General features: G+C 37.9%; 1 pseudogene; it reads left to right on the top strand.

Annotated features, from left to right (window-relative positions):
• Positions 1–16,674, top strand: part of LOC139438260 (TGF-beta-activated kinase 1 and MAP3K7-binding protein 3-like) — a 58,778-nt pseudogene extending 42,104 nt beyond the window's left edge.
• Positions 16,675–17,636: the final 962 nt, after the last annotated feature.

Here is a 17,636-nt window from a genome sequence, read left to right as displayed (position 1 = left end):
GTTCATAACAATCAGATTAAGATGATAGATAGGTAGAAGTGAAGATAGGTCTCAAAACCAGAACTTCCATCAAAACTTACTTTGGAAGAATCATGGCAGGACATGTGATTGAAATGTCACCAGTTTAGTTGGTGAACATTTTAAATAGATAAACTTTTTAAGGCAAGATTAAATATTTATAATTGTTATAACTTCTAAAATAGGCCCAATATCTTTTATCATTGATAAGTAACATTTAAAATAGCCTTTTCTGGACCTAAGATTGTCTATATGCTGCAGTTATTTCACTTTTGCCTAGACTGTTTAGTTCTTTCAAAGTAGAACTCTAATAAGAATAATCTTTATGATTTAGTATTTGCCTTCATAATCAAATTAATAATGGGTACAGTTGAGGGTAAATTATGAAGAAGTAAAGGTAATCTTTCACCATTTCAATCTTAAATAGTTCTCTCTTACAAAACAGAGAAAACAGCTCAATCATCCTATCATTTCTCTTCTTTATTTACTTCCCCCAGTGCCTCGTATGCTTAGTTCTGAGTACTGGCTAAGGCAATGAAACTTGCAGTTGGATAAATATTTCTGGGTATAGTAAATTATAGACAAATAATAGTGCATTAGTATAACCAAAACTTTAACTCAGATTCAATGAGAGAAGGATGGATAATGAGCTTCTTCAATCTTTTTTTTTAAAGATACATAGATCACACAAAATGTGACACTTAAAAATATAGGAGGTTCCTGTATATCCCACTCCCCACTCTCTACTCCCTGCCCCCACTCCTCCCACATCATCAACTTCTTTCATTGTAGTGGCACATTCATTGAATTTGATTAATACATTTTGGAATTTTGCTACACTGCATGGATTATTGTTTCCATTGTAGTTTACACTCTCTCCCAACACATTCAGTGAGTTATGGCATGACATATAATGTCCTGCATTGTGACTTGCCAGTGGGCCCCACTTTGGAATTTGTGTTCCTGAGTGTGATGGAGTTGGATTCAGATGTTACTTCTATACACATGCTTATTCTGTCACTTTTACTGAATCTGTCACTTTTACTGTGTTGGCTCTGGGGTTGGTATATATTCAGAAGACTTAAATCTCTGGACTGGCCATGTGCCAGCTGGGCCCTGAGCCTCAGCAGAGTTGCAAATCCTAGTCTCAGTTCATTGGACTTACCCAGGTCAGCTAATGGAGGTAAGGATGGTTGGCCACCACACCAGGGAACCAAGAGAGTCTATCTGCAAGCAGGAGAATCCCATCTATCAGCCATGTGGGATCTAAGCCCCCTCTCAATTTAGAGGTGGGGTGGACATTGCCATCCCAAGGTCCTCAGGATGGGGGAATAATATATGGATTAGAGTGGAATAAGTTTTATTCTACTAAAGAATTATTGTGAATGTAGCAATGGGAGAGTACCCATAGGAGTTGCTGAGGCCCGGGAAAGGGAAGAAGAGTTGTGATAGGGGGGCATTTTGGGGGCAATAATTGCTTTTTTTTCATGTTTTATTTCTGTAGTTTATTTTTTATAAAGTTAAATAACAGAAGAAGGAATCCTTAATTTCTGATGCCATTTTTTACAGGCAACTTTGATCCAAAAGCCACAAATAATTTTTATGACAACATTGAACCTTGCCCAGTTGTACCACCTAAACCCTCTAAAAAGATGAGTAGTGATATGTCGCTGACATCATAGAAATAAAAAGTATTCTTTGGAATTTCTATTAAAGACATTCATGAATTTATTCAGTGCATGTGCATATACACACAATCTCTCTACTGATTTTGACCTTAATTTAGAAATGATGAAATATCTCCAAATTACAATTTTAAAAGGCATCAAAATTACAGAATTCATAAATATGTAATTTCAAGAATGTACAAAAACAGTACAGTATGTGCAGTAGGTATAACATTCATTGACAGGCCATACAAACAAAAAACTTTGTATAGTCAAAGGTTAGCATAAAGAATAAGTGTCACAGAACCATTGTTTTGAACAACTAGTTTTGGTAGCTGTTCCATAGGAATGATTTCCAATTAAAGGGTATTCAACCTGCTTTATTTTTGTGTCACCAGTGTTTAATAGACATTTTAGTATCTCAACTGGTGAATTTCATTTAACTTTTATTTTATGATGAATAATTGAATTTATATTTACTTTTGTCCCACGTGTATAATTTTTGTTATTGGACCATGTGTTTATAAGTATCACTGTCAGAACTGATCTGGAATATGCATTTTGTGTGATAATCCCTTTTGTTTTAACCAGCACAATATAGGCTACTTGAAACTTTATGTAATAGAAGAATTATGTAGAAAAATCATATGAAAGTTAACTTTCTAAAATTTCATCAGACTTCATTTTTAAACAAGCACCATGTAAAATTTAATTACCTGTTCTAAATTACTTAATGTATTTCAAGCTCAGTACAGACTCTTTCAAAGTATTTTGTTTATAAGTAGTAGTGCAAATTTTTTTCAATTGTTTAGTGCTACCATGGATGCTTTATCTAGTCTGCATTTAAAGTAGCTGATTTCCAAAAATGATACAAAGCGGTATCTGAATTACTGTCAAGTAGTAGCTGTGTCACTGTGACATATATACATTTCCAGGCTAAAAGTAACTGAGTTGTTTATTACTGATTATTTTGAAGTTTTTGTTAAATGATATATACATCTATGAAATTCATTTACTTGAGCACCTGGAAAGGAAGCATTAGGTTGATTTTCAGCTAACAGGTTTAAAGGTAGTCATATCACCACATTTAAGGAATGCATTAAAACTTATAGCCTAGGAATAGACGACCAAGTTGATACAGGCATACCTCATTTTATTGTAATTCACTTTATTGTGCTCTCTAGTAGCATGTGTGCTCACTCATGTCTCTGTCATATTTTGGTAATTCTCACAATATTTAAAACTTCATTCTTACTCTCATCTATTATGGTGATCTGAGATCGCGATGTTTAATGTTACTATTATAATTGTTTTGTGGCACCACAAGCCACACCCATAGAAGACAGCAAACTTAATTGATAAACATTGTGTATGTTCTACCTGCTCTACTGACTGACCACTCTCTGTATCTCTCTCTTGGGCCTTCTTATTCCCTGAGACACAGCAACATTGATTTAGGCAAATCAATAACCCCACAATGGCCCCTAAGTGTTCGAATGACAGGAAGGGTCTCAAAACCTAGAAATGATTAAGCTTAGTGAGGAAGGCATGAAGAAAGCTGAGATAGGCTGAAAGCTAGGCAAATTGCCTCAAACAGCCAAGTTAGGAAGTCAAAGGAGAAGTTCTTGAAGAAAATGAAAAGTGTTGCTCCATTGGGCACCCAAACGATAAGAAAGCAGAACAGCCTTATTGCTGAAATGCTGAAAGTTTCAGTGATCTGGATAGAAGATCAAACCAGCCCCAACATCCCCTTAATCCAGAGCAAAGCCCTAATGCTCTTCAATTCTCTAAAGGCCAAGAGAGGTGAGGAAGCTGCATGAGAAAATTTGAAGCTAGCAGAGGTTGGTACATGAGGTTTAAGGAAGGAAGTCATCTCCATAACATAAAAGTGCAAGGTAGAGCAGCACGTGCTGATGTAGAAGCTGCAGCATGTTATCCAGAAGATCTAGCTAAAAATGATGAAGGCGACTATACTAAATAACAGATTTTCAGTGTAGACAAAGCAGCTTTGTATTGGAAGATGATGCCGTTCAGGACTTTTCTAGCTAGAGAGAAGTCAAAGTCAGGCTTCAAAGCTTCAAAGGACTGGCTGACTTTCTTGTAGGGGCTAATGCAGATAGTCACTTAAGTTGAAGTCAGTGCACATTAACCTTTCCACAAATCCTAGGGCCCTTAAGATTTTTGCTAAGTCTACTCTGCTAGTGCTCTAAAAATGGAACAACAAAACCTGGATGACATCATATGGTTTCCTGAATATTGTAGGCCCATTCTTGTGACCTACTTGGTTGAGAAAGAAAGATTCCTTTCTAAATATTAGTGTTCATCTTGTCAGATAACGCACTCAGTCCCCTGCGGTCACCCCTCGGGCTGAAGTGTGGTTTGCTGGCCTGGCGGGGGAGTGGCCACAGCAGGCCAAGCCACTGCCCCCATAATAGGGTGGCTGGTCGGACTCACCGCCACCCCTGAAGGGAGCTCGGCATGGGCGCAGAGTGCCCTCGGGTCTCCCCTTCTCGGCAGCCATGCTTCCGTGGCCGCTCCTCCTCCCGGATGGCGCCACACGATGCCTGTGGGGCGGCACCCTTCTTCTTCTTTCTCCCTGCGCAGGCGCATGGCGGAAAATTCCAGTCTGCCCTTTTCCCCTCCCCCGACAGCAGCAACAGCCAGGCGTGGGCGGAAAAATCCAGTTTGCCCTTTTCCCTCCCCTCGGACAGCAGCAACAGTCAGGCGTGGGTGGGAAACTCAAGTCTGCCCTCTACCCCAGCAACAGCAGCCACCAATCCCTAAACCCTGCCCCTTCCCCCAGCAACAGCGACAGCCAATCCCTAATCACCACCCCTCCCCCATCCAGTACCACCCACTGATCTTTCTCCAGCAACCAATCAGAACAGGGCGTGGCTTCGACCAATCAGCCTTCCCCAGCCCCTATAAAACTGTTGCCTCTCCCTCAATAAAGTGGACTTGTGTGTTTACCTTGTCTCTGCGGTGGTTCTTCTGCTGTGTGCCCTCCAGTCCTGAGAGCCCCTGAAAAGGGCCTGGCCTCCCTTGTCCCCAGTTCATCGCCTGCTTCTCCGGGCAACCCTTTCATTGCCGGATTTGCCGGGCAACCCCGTCAGCCGAACCGTGCAACCCCTGTGAGACCGACCCCTCGTCTGCTGCCGGACCGACCCCTCGTCCCAAGTGGGACCGACCCTTCATCCCAAGCAGGACCGACCCCTCGTCCAAAGCTGGACCGACCCCTCGTCCACAGCCAGACCCCACCTCTACCCACCGAGCAAGCCGTCGCAGTCCCCCAAGAGCTCTGATAGAGATGTACAATGAGATGAATGTTGTTTGCATGCCTGGTAATGCCCACTGATCAAGGAGTCATTTAGATATTCAAATCTTACTCTTTAAGAAATACATTTTGTAAAGTTAAAGCTGCCATAGTGATTACTCTGGTGGATCTGGCAAAGTAAATTGAAAACCTCTCCGGAAAGGATTTCCCATTCTAGATGCCATTAAGAACATTCATGATTCATGGGAGGAGGTAAAAATATCAACATTGACAGGAGTTAATGGATGGCTGTAAGAGGTTCAAGACTTCAGTGGAGCAAGTAATGGCAGATGTGGTAGAAATTGCAAGAGAACTAGAATTGGAAGCAAAGCCTGAAGATGTGACAGAGTTGCTGCAATTTCATGATAAAATTTTAACAGATAAGGAGCTTTTATGGTTTAACAAAAAATAGTGATTACTTGAGATGGAATCTTCTAGTGAAGAATCTGTGAATATTGTTGAATATTGCATAAAATTAGTTGATAAAGCAGCAGCTAGGTGGGAGGATTGACTCTAATTTTGAAAGAAGTTCTGTTGTGGGTAAAATGCTGTCAACAAAAAGCTTCATATGCTGCAGAGAATACTGCATAAAGATGAATCAGTCAATGCTCATTTACCATTCTGAACATCATAGGGCAATGGAGAATCATGCTAAATCTACATGGTCAGTGCTCTATAAATGGAATAACTAAGTCTAGATGACTGAATATCTGTCACTGCTGTCTAATTTTTAAGAAATGGCCACAGCTATGCCATCCTTTCACAACCTTCACCCTGATCAGTCAGTGACCATTGACATAGAGGGAAGACTCTTCCCACAACAAGAGGATTATGAATCACTGAAGGCTTAGGGGATGGTTAGCATTTTTAGCAATAAAGAAAGTTTTAATTAAAGGTATATATGTTGTTTTTAGACAATACTATTGCACCCTTAACAGACTACAGTATATTGTAAGCATAACTGTTACATGAACAGGGAAAGGAAAGGATTCATGTGTTTTGCTTTATTGCAGTATTCATTTTACGGTGGTAGGCTGGACCTGAACCCGCAATGTCTTGAGGTATGCCTATAATTAATATTTGAAGAAGAAAAGAATGCTTAAATATCTTTAATGAATGCTAAATTTCATAATTTCCTTATTATTATTCAATAATTAGTCAAATTATTGAACAAATTTGTAGATAACTACTTAATTACCTGATTACTATTCCTTTTTTTTTTTTTTTTTTGCCCACAGTAGTTCAATTTTTTTTCAGCATCCTCACGTGTTACTCTCTAACACTTGGGACTTATGAATATAATTGTAATCGGATTTTTTCTAGGTTCTTGACTATGCTGCATAAATGAATTTTAAGAGCACACTAGGTGAGTTAGGTCAGTGATTTATTAAGTTAGGGAGGGAAGAGAAATGGGAGAATATAATAGCTCATGGGTCCCACTTACAGAGGAAGGGGCTGAAAATTGATAAAGTGTGCTGATTTACAGACTACATTTCCCCATTGTAGATTACGAATGGCCAAGTTTTATTTGCATGCCCATTATGGCAACAGAAAAATGGGAAAGGCAGGGCACAGAGGGCAGGAACAGGCACACGGATAGCACCAGGACTGGCCCTGGGACAGGGTAAAGGCAAGAGAGAGCAAGACACATAGATCTCACAAAATGTTAAATTAAAAAATATAAGAGGTCCCCATATACCCCACTCTTCACCCCCCATTCCACCCACATCAACAACTTCTTTCATTAGTTTGGCCCATTCATTGCCTTTAATGAATATATTTTGGAGCACTGCAACACAGCATGGATTATAGTTTGCATCATAGTTTTCCCTCTCCCCCAGTACATTCAGTGGGTTATGGCAGGATATAAAATGCCCTGTATCCATCCCTGCAATATCAATCATGACAACTCCAAGTCTCAAAAATGCCACCATATCACATCTCCTTTTCTTTTCCTTCTCCCTGCCTTAAGCAACTTCCATGACCACTGTTTCCACATCAATAATATAATTTCTCCATTGCTAGAGTCACAATAATTCTATAGTAGAACACCAGTAAATCCAGTCTAATCCATATTTTATCCCTCTATTCTGAGGAGCCTAGAATGGTGATGTACACTCCACCACTCAATTGAGAGGGAGCTTCAGTTCTACATGGATGGTGGATGGTACTCTCATGCCTAGAGCTGTAGACTCTCTTGGTTCCTTGATGTGGTGGTTGTCCATCCTCACCTTATTAGCTGACCTGGGTAAGTCCAACAAACTGGAGAGTAGGTGCTGCAACTCTGCTGAGGCTCAGGGCTCAGCTGGCACATAAGCAATCTGGAAATTCAAATCTCCTGGACATACACCAACTCCTGCACCCACCCCAGGTTCAGTAAAAGGGACAGAAGAGGTATGGGTAGAGAAGTTGTACCTGAGTCCAACTTCATCACACTAAGGAGTACAAATTCCAAAGTCGGGCCCACTGACAAGGCATGGAACTCCAGCGTCATTTGCCATGACTGTAGGACCTAGGTTCTCTTTAACCCTTCAGGAACACCACTACCTGAGGTTGTATCTACTTTGGCTGTCTCTGAGATCCTGCTGAGATGTGCAAAAGCACAACCCCTCTGATGATCTCCTGACTCATTTTGAAGTTTCTTAGTCATATAAACTCATTTGTCCTTACAATTTCTCCTTTTTATTTAAGGTCTTTGTCTAACGGCATCACCAGCCAGTTCTTGATAATAATCCCTTGACACCAGGAAAGCTCATCCTTGGGAGTCATGTCCTATACTGGGGGAAGGTAATGTATTTAGTTGCTGAGTTTGGCTTAGAGAGCAGCCACATTTGAACAACATGGAGACTCTCAGGAGGTAACTCTTAGGCACCCTGCAGCTCTAGACCAAGTTGAAATTTTAAGCACAACAGGCTCATAAGCATAGTCTTCAATATCAAGGGTCTTATCATTGGACCACCCCTCTTCACTGGTCATAGCCTTTGCACTTGGGGAATTGTTGGTGTTCCACTGGGGAATGCAGCAGAACTCCAAAGGATGGGAACACATCACTCCCTTAGTTGTCATGTGAATCTCTACCACCATGCCTACTTTTTAAACCATTGGTTTCCCACTCCTTTACTATTGTCATAGGAAGAGTCTCATCTGTTTGCAGTTTTGATTAATTAGCCCACCCACCAATCCACTAGGAGGACCCAATGATAAAGTCCTTGAGACTATCTAGGGCTTCTCCTGGCTTCCAGAGGAAATCTCATTCCAAATGGAAGAATCTCTTGAGGGTGTTCAACAGCCATGTTGGGGGGGGGGTAATGAATGACACATTGAATGACACATAGACTTCTTGGTATGCTCAGATCATCTATTGATTTCCTATCTAGCCTGTTTCAATCAACACCCCCCCCCAAGAGTTTGCACCTTCATTTTTAAAGGGGTACTGAAAGATGATGGTCTTTCGTCTGTAATTACTTCCTACTGGTTAGGAGCCATAGGCCCTACCTGACAAGGTGTCATACCTTCCTGCTATTCTATCTTGGTTGGAGTAAGATGGGTCTGGCATCCTGGGTGAAGCTGGATGAAGTTCCCATATGGCTAACAAGAAGATGTTGATTTTGGAAGAAATCAACATGATTAGAATTTTGAGAATGTGTGGTCCCACTAAGAGGGTACTGGAGCACAAAAGCTAAAAAGGTCAGGTCCCTGTAAAGGCTGAATTTTCCCAAAGTTTGTGGGAAATTGTATTTTTAAGGTATTTATTTTACACTATTAGTTAACTCTAGGGAGAGATTTCAGTATGCAACTGTACTTGGTATAAATTACCAATCCCAGTTCCTGTGGTAGAGATGAATGAGAAGAGACATTGTCTTTTTTAGTTTTAATATAGGAGATAAAAACAGAATACTTTCTTTTAAAAGGATGTCTTATTTGCCCTCCCCCTAGCAATAGGCATTTGGGCTAGAGTTAGAGGTTATTTTGATCATCTTCGATATCTTTGATATCTTTTGTAGTTTTCCGTGTACAAGTTTTTTACATCCTTGGGAATTCCTAGACATGATTCTTTTAGTTGTAATTATAAATGAATTTTTTTCCTGATATCCTCTTCAGATTTTCATTGTTTGTGTATATAAATATCACTGCCACTTGCTGAATTCATTTATTAGATCTAGAAACATTGTTAAGTAATTTTTTGAGGATTTTCTGTATATAGGATCATATCATAGGCAAATGGGAAGGTTTTACTTCTTCCTTGCCAGTCTGGGTATCTTTATTTCTTTTCCTTGCCTAATTGCATTGTCAAGAACTTCCAGTACAATATTAAATACCAAGGAGACAGTGGACATCTTTGTCTTATTCCTGACAGCTTTCAGTCGAACATCATTAAACAGGATGTTAGCAGCAAGGCTTTTCATTTATGCCCTTTTTCATGTTGAGGATTTTTTCTTCTACTCCTAGGGTACTAAGTATTTTTATCGAGGAATGGTGTTGATTTTAGTGCCTCTTCTGCATCAATTGAGATAATCAAGTGGTGTTTCTCTTTGTGTGTTTTATTACATTAACTGATTTTCCTATGTTGAACCAACCTTATAGACCAGTGATAAATCTGTTGATCATGGTATATAATTCTTTAGTATGCTGTTGAATTTAATTTTCTAGTATCTTCTTGAGGATTTTTCATCTACATTCATAATAGATAGTGGTCTGTAATTTTATTTTCTTATGGCATTTTTATCTGACTTTGGTGTGAGGGTAAAGTTATTCTCATAGAATGAGTTAGGGATTGTTCCCTCCTCTACAAATATTTGGAAAACTCTGGGTAGAATTGGAATTAAATCTTGAAATGTTTGGAATTTATGGAACTCTAGTGTAAAGCCACCTGGATCTGGGTTGTTCCTTCTGGGAATTTTTGATGACTGATTGAATCCCTTTAATTCATTTGCTGAATTGTTCTATTTATTCTTAAGTCAGAGTTGGTAATTTTCATGTTCCCAAGAATTTGTCCATTTGATCTAGGTTATCTAATTTATTGGTGTACTATAGTTTTTAATATCATCTTATAGTTCTTTTTATTTAAGCATGGCCATTGGCAAAGTTCCTCTTTTCATCTCTGACTTTAGTGATTTCTATCCTTTTCTCTATCAATAGTTGGTCAATTCTATTGTACATTTTAAAGAGCCTACTTTTGATTCTTCCATTTTTGTTTTCTATTTCATTTATCTACATCCTAATTTTAACTTCCTACCTTCTTATACTCACTCTGGGTTTAGTTTACTCTTCTTTTTCTAATTGTTACAGTTTTGAGATTAGATCCCTGAACTGAACTCTTTCTTCTTTTCTAATCTAAGCATTGAGAGCTCTGAATTTCCCTCTTAGAACTACCTTGTCTCCCATAAATATTGGTCCATGTATTGGGTTTTTATTCACGTTTGAATCTCAAGATATTTTTTTATCCACTTATGACATTTTCTATAACCCATTGATTGTTATGAGTATGTTGTTTGCTTTCCATATATTTCTTATTTTTTCATTTTCCCCTTTGTTACTGATTTCTTCAGTTCAGAGCCTATGCTTTGTATGAGTTCAATCCTTCTGAATTTACTGAGACTTGTTTTGTGTCCTAACATATGGTCTATACAGGAGAATAATTCATGTGCACAAGACAGGAATGTGTATTCTGTTTTTTTTTTATTTGTTTTGAATGATGTAATTCTGTATATGTCTGTTGGATCTAGTTTAGCTTAGAATATCTTTCAAATCTGTATCTCCTTATTGATCTTCTGATGAGGTGTTCTATTCCTTATCATGAGTGGTGTGTTAAAGTCTCCTATAATTAATGTAGTTTTTGTTTAACATGTGAGATGGAGTCCTCTTTCTTTGTTTTGGATATAGATAGCCAATTCTCCCAGCACCATTTGTTCTGGCCCAGCTGGATGGGCTTGAAAGCTTTGTCAAAAGTCATTTGACCATAGATGTAAGGGTCTTTTTTCTGAGTTCTCAGTTTGTTTCCATTGCTCAATATCCATATGCCAATTTCATGCTGTTTTTACCATGCTGTTTTTAGTTATGTAATATGCTTTAGAGTCAGGAAGTGAGAGTCCTCCAATTTCATTCTTCGTTTTTTAAGACATTTTGGCTATTCAGGGTGCCTTACCCTTCCAGATAGTTTTGATAATTGTTTATACAACACTGCAAAAAAGACCTTTGGGATTTTTATTTGGTTTGCCTTGAATCATAAATCAGGGTAGAATTGACATCTTAATGATATTTAGCCTTCCTAAACACAGAATGTTCTATTTAAGTCTTCTTTGTTTTATAGCTTTCTGAATACTGGTGTTTTAAGTGCTTGGTTAAGTTTATTCCTAAATATTTGATAATTTTAGTTGCTAGTGCAAGTCAAAAATTTTTTTCTAATTTCCTCAGATTATTCAGTACTGTATAGAAATGTTACTGATTTGCATTTTAATCTGTAACCCACCATTTTGCAGAACTTGTCTATTAGTTCCAATGACTAGCATGTTGTGGTTTTTTTTAGGACTTTCCATATATAGGACCATATCATCAGCAAAAGTTTTACTTCGTCCTTTCCTATTTGAAGGCCTTTTATTACCTTATCTTGCCTAATTGCCTTATCTTGCCTTATCTTGCCTTATCTTGCACTAACTAGAACTGCTAGCATAATATAAAGTAATGATATAAGTGGCTTGTCTTGTTCCACATCCCAATGGGAAAGCTTTCAGTCTTTCAGTGTTGAATATAATACTTGCTGGTGATTTTTCATATCTGTACTTTACCATTATTTGAAAAGCTGACTTCTGTTCCAAAATTTGGAAGTTTTTCATCAAGAAAGGATGCTGTGGGTGTCATCAAGGCAGTGGAAAAGGAGGCTGCTGGAACTGTCACGTTCACCTAATCTACCAGAAAGCTCAGAAGGCTAAGTGAATATTATCCACAACACCTGCCACCCCAGTCTTAATCAATGGTGGAAGAATGATCTCAGAATTGTTTGTCTCAATTGACCATTTAAATTTAATAGTAAAAGACTGGTTAAAGATAATGAATCATAAAAACTTCCGAAGGAATGTTTTGTGGACCATTTGTTTTGGCGTGGCAGTTTTAAGTTATTAGATTTTGAAATCAGTACTTTTTAAATGGAAACAACCTAACAAAAATCTGTCACAGATTTTGAGACCCATTAAAAGAAAGTTTAGTCAGAAAGAAAAAGGAATGAAACTGCATTTTGTCAAATACCTTTTCTGCATCAATTGAGAGGATAATATGGTTTTTCTTCAATATATTAATGTGATTTATTACACTAATTGATTTTCTTGTGTTGAATCACCCTTGCATATCTGGGTTAAAAAAAGTACATTTGATTGAGGTGTATAATTCTTTTAATATAGTTTTGGATACAGTTTGTAAGTATTTTTTAAAGATTTGTTTTATTTTGTCGAGGGGTGCCTATGCAAAGTACCAGAAATGGGATGGCTTTTATAAAAAGGATTTACTTGAGGTAAAAGCTTACAGCTCCAAGGCCATGGAAAGTCTAAGTCAAGGCCCAATAAGAGAGGTACTTTCTCACCAAATTCAGCTGTTGATCCCAGCATGTTGCCACATGTGAAGCAAGATGGCCATCAATCTCTGCTGAGATTTCAGTCTTTGGCTAAATGCTTACCTTCTCCTCTTGAGCCACTTCATGGTCCCATCCTCTTGGGACTTTATGCTTAAGTGAGCTGTAGTCCTCTCTCACACATGGCAGGGTCAAACATGGTGGCTTTCTTTTCCTGTGTCTCTCACTGTTTCCATTTATATCAGACCCAGCAAGGAGGTAGAGATTCAACCAGAGTCACACCTCACTGACTACTCCAATCAAAATAATCAAATCAAAAGGCCCTCAACCAAATTTAATGCAATCAAATGGTATCACACCCTAAAGGAAAAGATGAGTATACAAACCCAATCTTCTTCTTGGGGTTCATAAAATAATCTGAAACTGCCATAGGATTTATGCATCTATATTCAGTACAGAAATTGGTCTCTAATTTTCTTTTTTTTATAAATGGCTTTGGTATTAGCGTGATGTTGACTTCATAGAATGAGTTTGGTAGTGTTCTTTCCAGTCAGTTTTTTGGAAGAGGTTGAGGAAGATTTTATTAGATCATCCTTGAATAATTAGTAGAATTCACCTGTGAAGCATTTGGTCCTGGGCTTTTCAATTTTGGGAGGTTTTGGTTGGCTGTTTCAATCTCTTTATTCATGATTGTTTTTGTTGAGGTCTTATCTATTTTGTTGATCTTCTTGAAGAAACCGACTTTTGGTTTTGATAGTGTTGTGGGATTTTCCCCCTCAATTTCATTTAGAACAGAGATAATGCTCTAAATCTTTATTTCCTTTCTTCTGCTTGTTTTCAGATTAATTTGCTGTTCTTTTTCTAGTTTGTCCAGGTGTCAGTTAGAAGTCTTCAATTTTAGCTTTCTTTTTTAATGAAGCATTGAAGGCTATAAATATCCCTCTCTGCATTGCTCTTAGATTTTGATACATTATCAAATATAATGTATAAAATAATATTCATTATTCATCTCAAGATCTTTTCTAAGTGTTCTTGCAATTTCTTCGACTCACTGATTATTTAAGTGTGTTGTTTAATCTCCAAATATTTGTGAATTTCTCCTTTTCATTTCCAGTGTCATTCCATTATGATCAGAGAAAGTACTTCATATAATGTCATTCCTTTCATAATTTTTGAGGCTATCCTGGAGAAAGTTCCATGAGCACTTGAAAAGTACATTTATTCTGCTGTTTTTGGTATATTGGCTATTCTACAATATGATAGGAAGTAAAAAGGAATCTATTAAAGATTCAGTAATTATAATCACTTGTTAACTTTTATCTTGTGATTACACTATCAGCAAGGTCGGCCTAAGGCTAATGCAGTTGTAGGGTTTTCCCTGTCTTTCTGTGGTTGTGTCTTGTTTTGGTCTCTTGCTTGTTTGTTGTTTGGAGCTCCCCTGTTTACAGGAATTATTGTCCCCCTCCCACTTCCCAAGAGATAGACCTCCCTCTACCAGGTGTTGGAAACTTGCAAAGCTAATGCCCCAGATTTTCTGCCTCATAGTTTCCTACATTCCAGTTTTTGTGGCTGTTTGATATTATTTATGAGTTCCTAAAAGAGCTATTGATTATGTTTCTAAACTGGCCTGTTTCTTGGGGCATAACCTTTAACTGATTTAAATTCAGAGGGTTTATGTTTACTTGACTAAATCAAGATTAGGGCTTTGATTTGATCACATCTTTAGATTATTCAGGGTTGAGTCCCTGTTCTCTTGGTGGGCTATATAACACTCAATCAAGAGCACAGAAGAAGATACAAAGAGGAATAGAGAGAGCTCCATAGTCATGGAAGAGGGGAGAACTTGTCAGCTTTGATCCTGTGGCCCTCAGAAGAGAGATAAGCCATTCACCTGATAGTTTACTGCTGACCTTGTGAAGAGAATACAGCAGCCGAGCCCAGAAAGATATGAGCCCCAGGGAGAGAGACAAGCCTTATGCAGCCTACACCTGAGACCAAAAGAAGCTTGACCCATGGAGCCTGAAGAGAAAGAGGAAGTCTGAACCCACGCAGATATCAGCAGCCATCTTGCATCAACCTATGGCAACAGAGTTTGGTGAGGAAGTAACTTGAGGGGGACTCTTTAGGGCCTCAGAATTGTAAGTTCCCACCCCAAGTATTTAACTTTGTTAGAAGCCAAAAGATTTCTGGTACTTTGCATCAGCACCCCTTTGGTGGCCAAATACAGTCTTTCCAGGGAAAACAGGGTCAAGGACTCACAAAGAAGCACAGACCAGCTCCAAAGGGAAAGCTTCAGGAGATTCTCTGTTGGCCTGCCCAGCAAAAGCAGACCGTCAGTTAACTGTCTCTTACCACCCTGAGCCTAGCATCTTAAGCCTCCTCTGATTCATCTTTTGTTCTGGACTGTTGAAACAGCTCATCTTCAGAACAGAGCCCCCATGATCTGAAATTGCTAATCGAAAGCCCTGATCAGCATCTCATCTGCCATGCCCACCCCTAATCTTAGCAAAGAGGATTTTTATTCCCTTCCTGTCACTAGCAAGCTAACCAGGGGCTGGACCCCATAGTGGCTAGTTGGACTTTTTCTTGTTAAGGTGTAAGTCTCCTTTAAATGTACTAGATCAAAGTCCCTTATTAGAGATATGATTTACAAATTATTTTTTCCCATTTTGTAGTTTGTCATTCTACTTTCTTGTGACTTCCTTTTTATGCCCTTAGCTATAGGCTGAAATTTTCTGTAATTTTGTAAGTTTACCAGCCTTTGTCATTTAGGGGAACTTTTTATACCTATTATAAGGTCCAGGGACTAAAACTGGATTCTTTATACCTCTTGGAGAATGTTTCACACCAGCCATACTACTATGACGTATCATGAACCAGAATTCAGCCTCTTTTTTTCAAGTACGAGATATGTTTAACCCCAAATTGTAACCAATATGGCTTCCCTGGTTTCAGTTTTATGGTCTATGTAGGTAGCTTTCTTCTATCTTATCTCTTGGTCAAGAGTGATGATTTCCAATAATGTTTTACAAATGGCTTTTCATACTATCCTGATGTTGTCACAGATTCTAGAATGAATTTGATTTGGATTTTGTTAGCTGTCAATAGGGAGTGTATTGAACAGTAGAATTTATTAATTAACTCTTGAGTGAGGGAAACTTTTGAAGCACAAGTCTAGAGAGCATGAAGACATTAAATAGACACAGGATCATTTTTTAGTTTTGAGGATTTCACAATTTGATAAAATCCAGGGAACCAAGGTAAGATTGACAGCATTTTATGTTATCAGGTACAGAATTAAAACTGTTATCTGAGGCCACATTCCTGCCAAAAATGTAGGTAAGACTCTCAGCATAAAAATAGTTTTTTATGTGGAATAAGTTTAGCTGTCTGAAAAATTGTCTATAGAATATTTATGTTTCACTTTTTATCATACCGGTGAAAAACTTTTTTATGACCTGTCACTGTCATTTATGAACCATTAGTATAAAAAACATGCTATATTGTTGTACTTAAAATCTCAGAGGAGTAGGCACACAAAATCTGATGTTTAGTGCAGCATGGATAGTAAATTAGGAGGAGTATAATGTGGGTTGAAATTATCAGGGAAGACTTATGTGAAGGAAACAGTAAATTTAACATACTCCAAAACTTTCTCATTTTTCTCCTTTTATGATAATATTGCATAACTATTTACTATCTATGGATAATAAATCAGGAAGGTAATCTATATTTCTACTGAGATATTAAAATAAGAAAAATAAATTATTTAGAAAAAAGTAGAAACAAATATGCATAAGTTTTTTGTTTATATGCATTTTCAGTAAATGTGTGTCCTAATTGGTTTACAAACTGCTAGGTAATCACCTAATTGATCTTTTAGATATTATATATTTAAATTTCAGTGTGGCTTATAATTGGAGAAAAATTAATCTGTTTTCTCTTTTCAGTCCTGACTTCCCTTAGAACATTCCACCAACTTAATTCAGAATCCTCAGACACATGTTCTGGATGAAAACAGTGAAGGGGCTCTGTGGAACTGAAATAGTTGTGCCTTTCTAAATCACCCAGCACTAACTCATTGTGAGCAGTGTGTGATGCCCCAGTACACCTGAATTCAGAAGAGTCTGCCCCAGTTGATGAGTCAGATGTTTCTGTTTTCTTTTTTCCTTTTTCCTTTTTTTTCTTTTTTACTTCCTTTCCTTACCATGAACATGAACAAAGTCATTCCTGTCTGTTTCACACTGCCTGGTGTGGTTTTTTTCCTTTGAGATATAAAAATTTCTGCATAATATGCCTAAAAATGTTCAAAAAACATTTCTGAATGCTTTGGATTTTTCTATAGATATAGGATACAGAAAGATTAAAGCTGAGGAACAGAAATAAAATTACTGAAACTATATTGTCTTATTTCTATTTGTATATCAGTGCTGTCAGCTATTGATTATTTTTCTAAAGGTCGTTACATCAGTGATGCATATGACATTTAGAAGCAGATGTGGTTAAAGTCTAAGAGTCAAATTTTGAGCACCCAGCCTAGATTTTTAATTTTATATTACATAGAGAGTATGAGGACTGATCTATATCTGCTTGTGCTCATTAAAGGAAAAATAGAGGTTCCCCCCCCCCTTTCTTAATGCATGGCAGAGTGAAAGGTAGAAAAGCATACTTGAAACTGAGAAAGGATTCATTCCTGAAAGAATATGTACAAAGATGGATTCCCCATTGTTAAAGTTATTGCTGAGGGACCCTTAAATTTTAAATTAGAATTGTGTGTAATGGCCTGAAATGTTACCGTTTATGCAGACAAACTGTTAAATGCCAGAACAGACTTACCTGGTGTAAAGATCAGGCTAATGTGTCAACTGGGCCAGGTAATTGTGCCCAGATATCTGGTCAAGCAAGCACTGGGCTAATTGTAATAAAGGACATTTATGGGCTTTAGTCGCCAGTGAGTTTACTGCATGGATGGCTAATTACATCTAGGATCAACCAGGGAGACTGCCATCAGCAATGAGTGATGTTTTATTCAGTTAAATGCCTTAATTTTTTTTAACGTAAAAAAGCAATTTATTCC

The sequence above is a fragment of the Dasypus novemcinctus genome, chromosome Y (genome assembly GCF_030445035.2).
Source record: "Dasypus novemcinctus isolate mDasNov1 chromosome Y, mDasNov1.1.hap2, whole genome shotgun sequence".
Lineage (NCBI taxonomy): Eukaryota > Metazoa > Chordata > Mammalia > Cingulata > Dasypodidae > Dasypus > Dasypus novemcinctus.
This window is presented reverse-complemented; position numbering and strand designations above follow the sequence as displayed.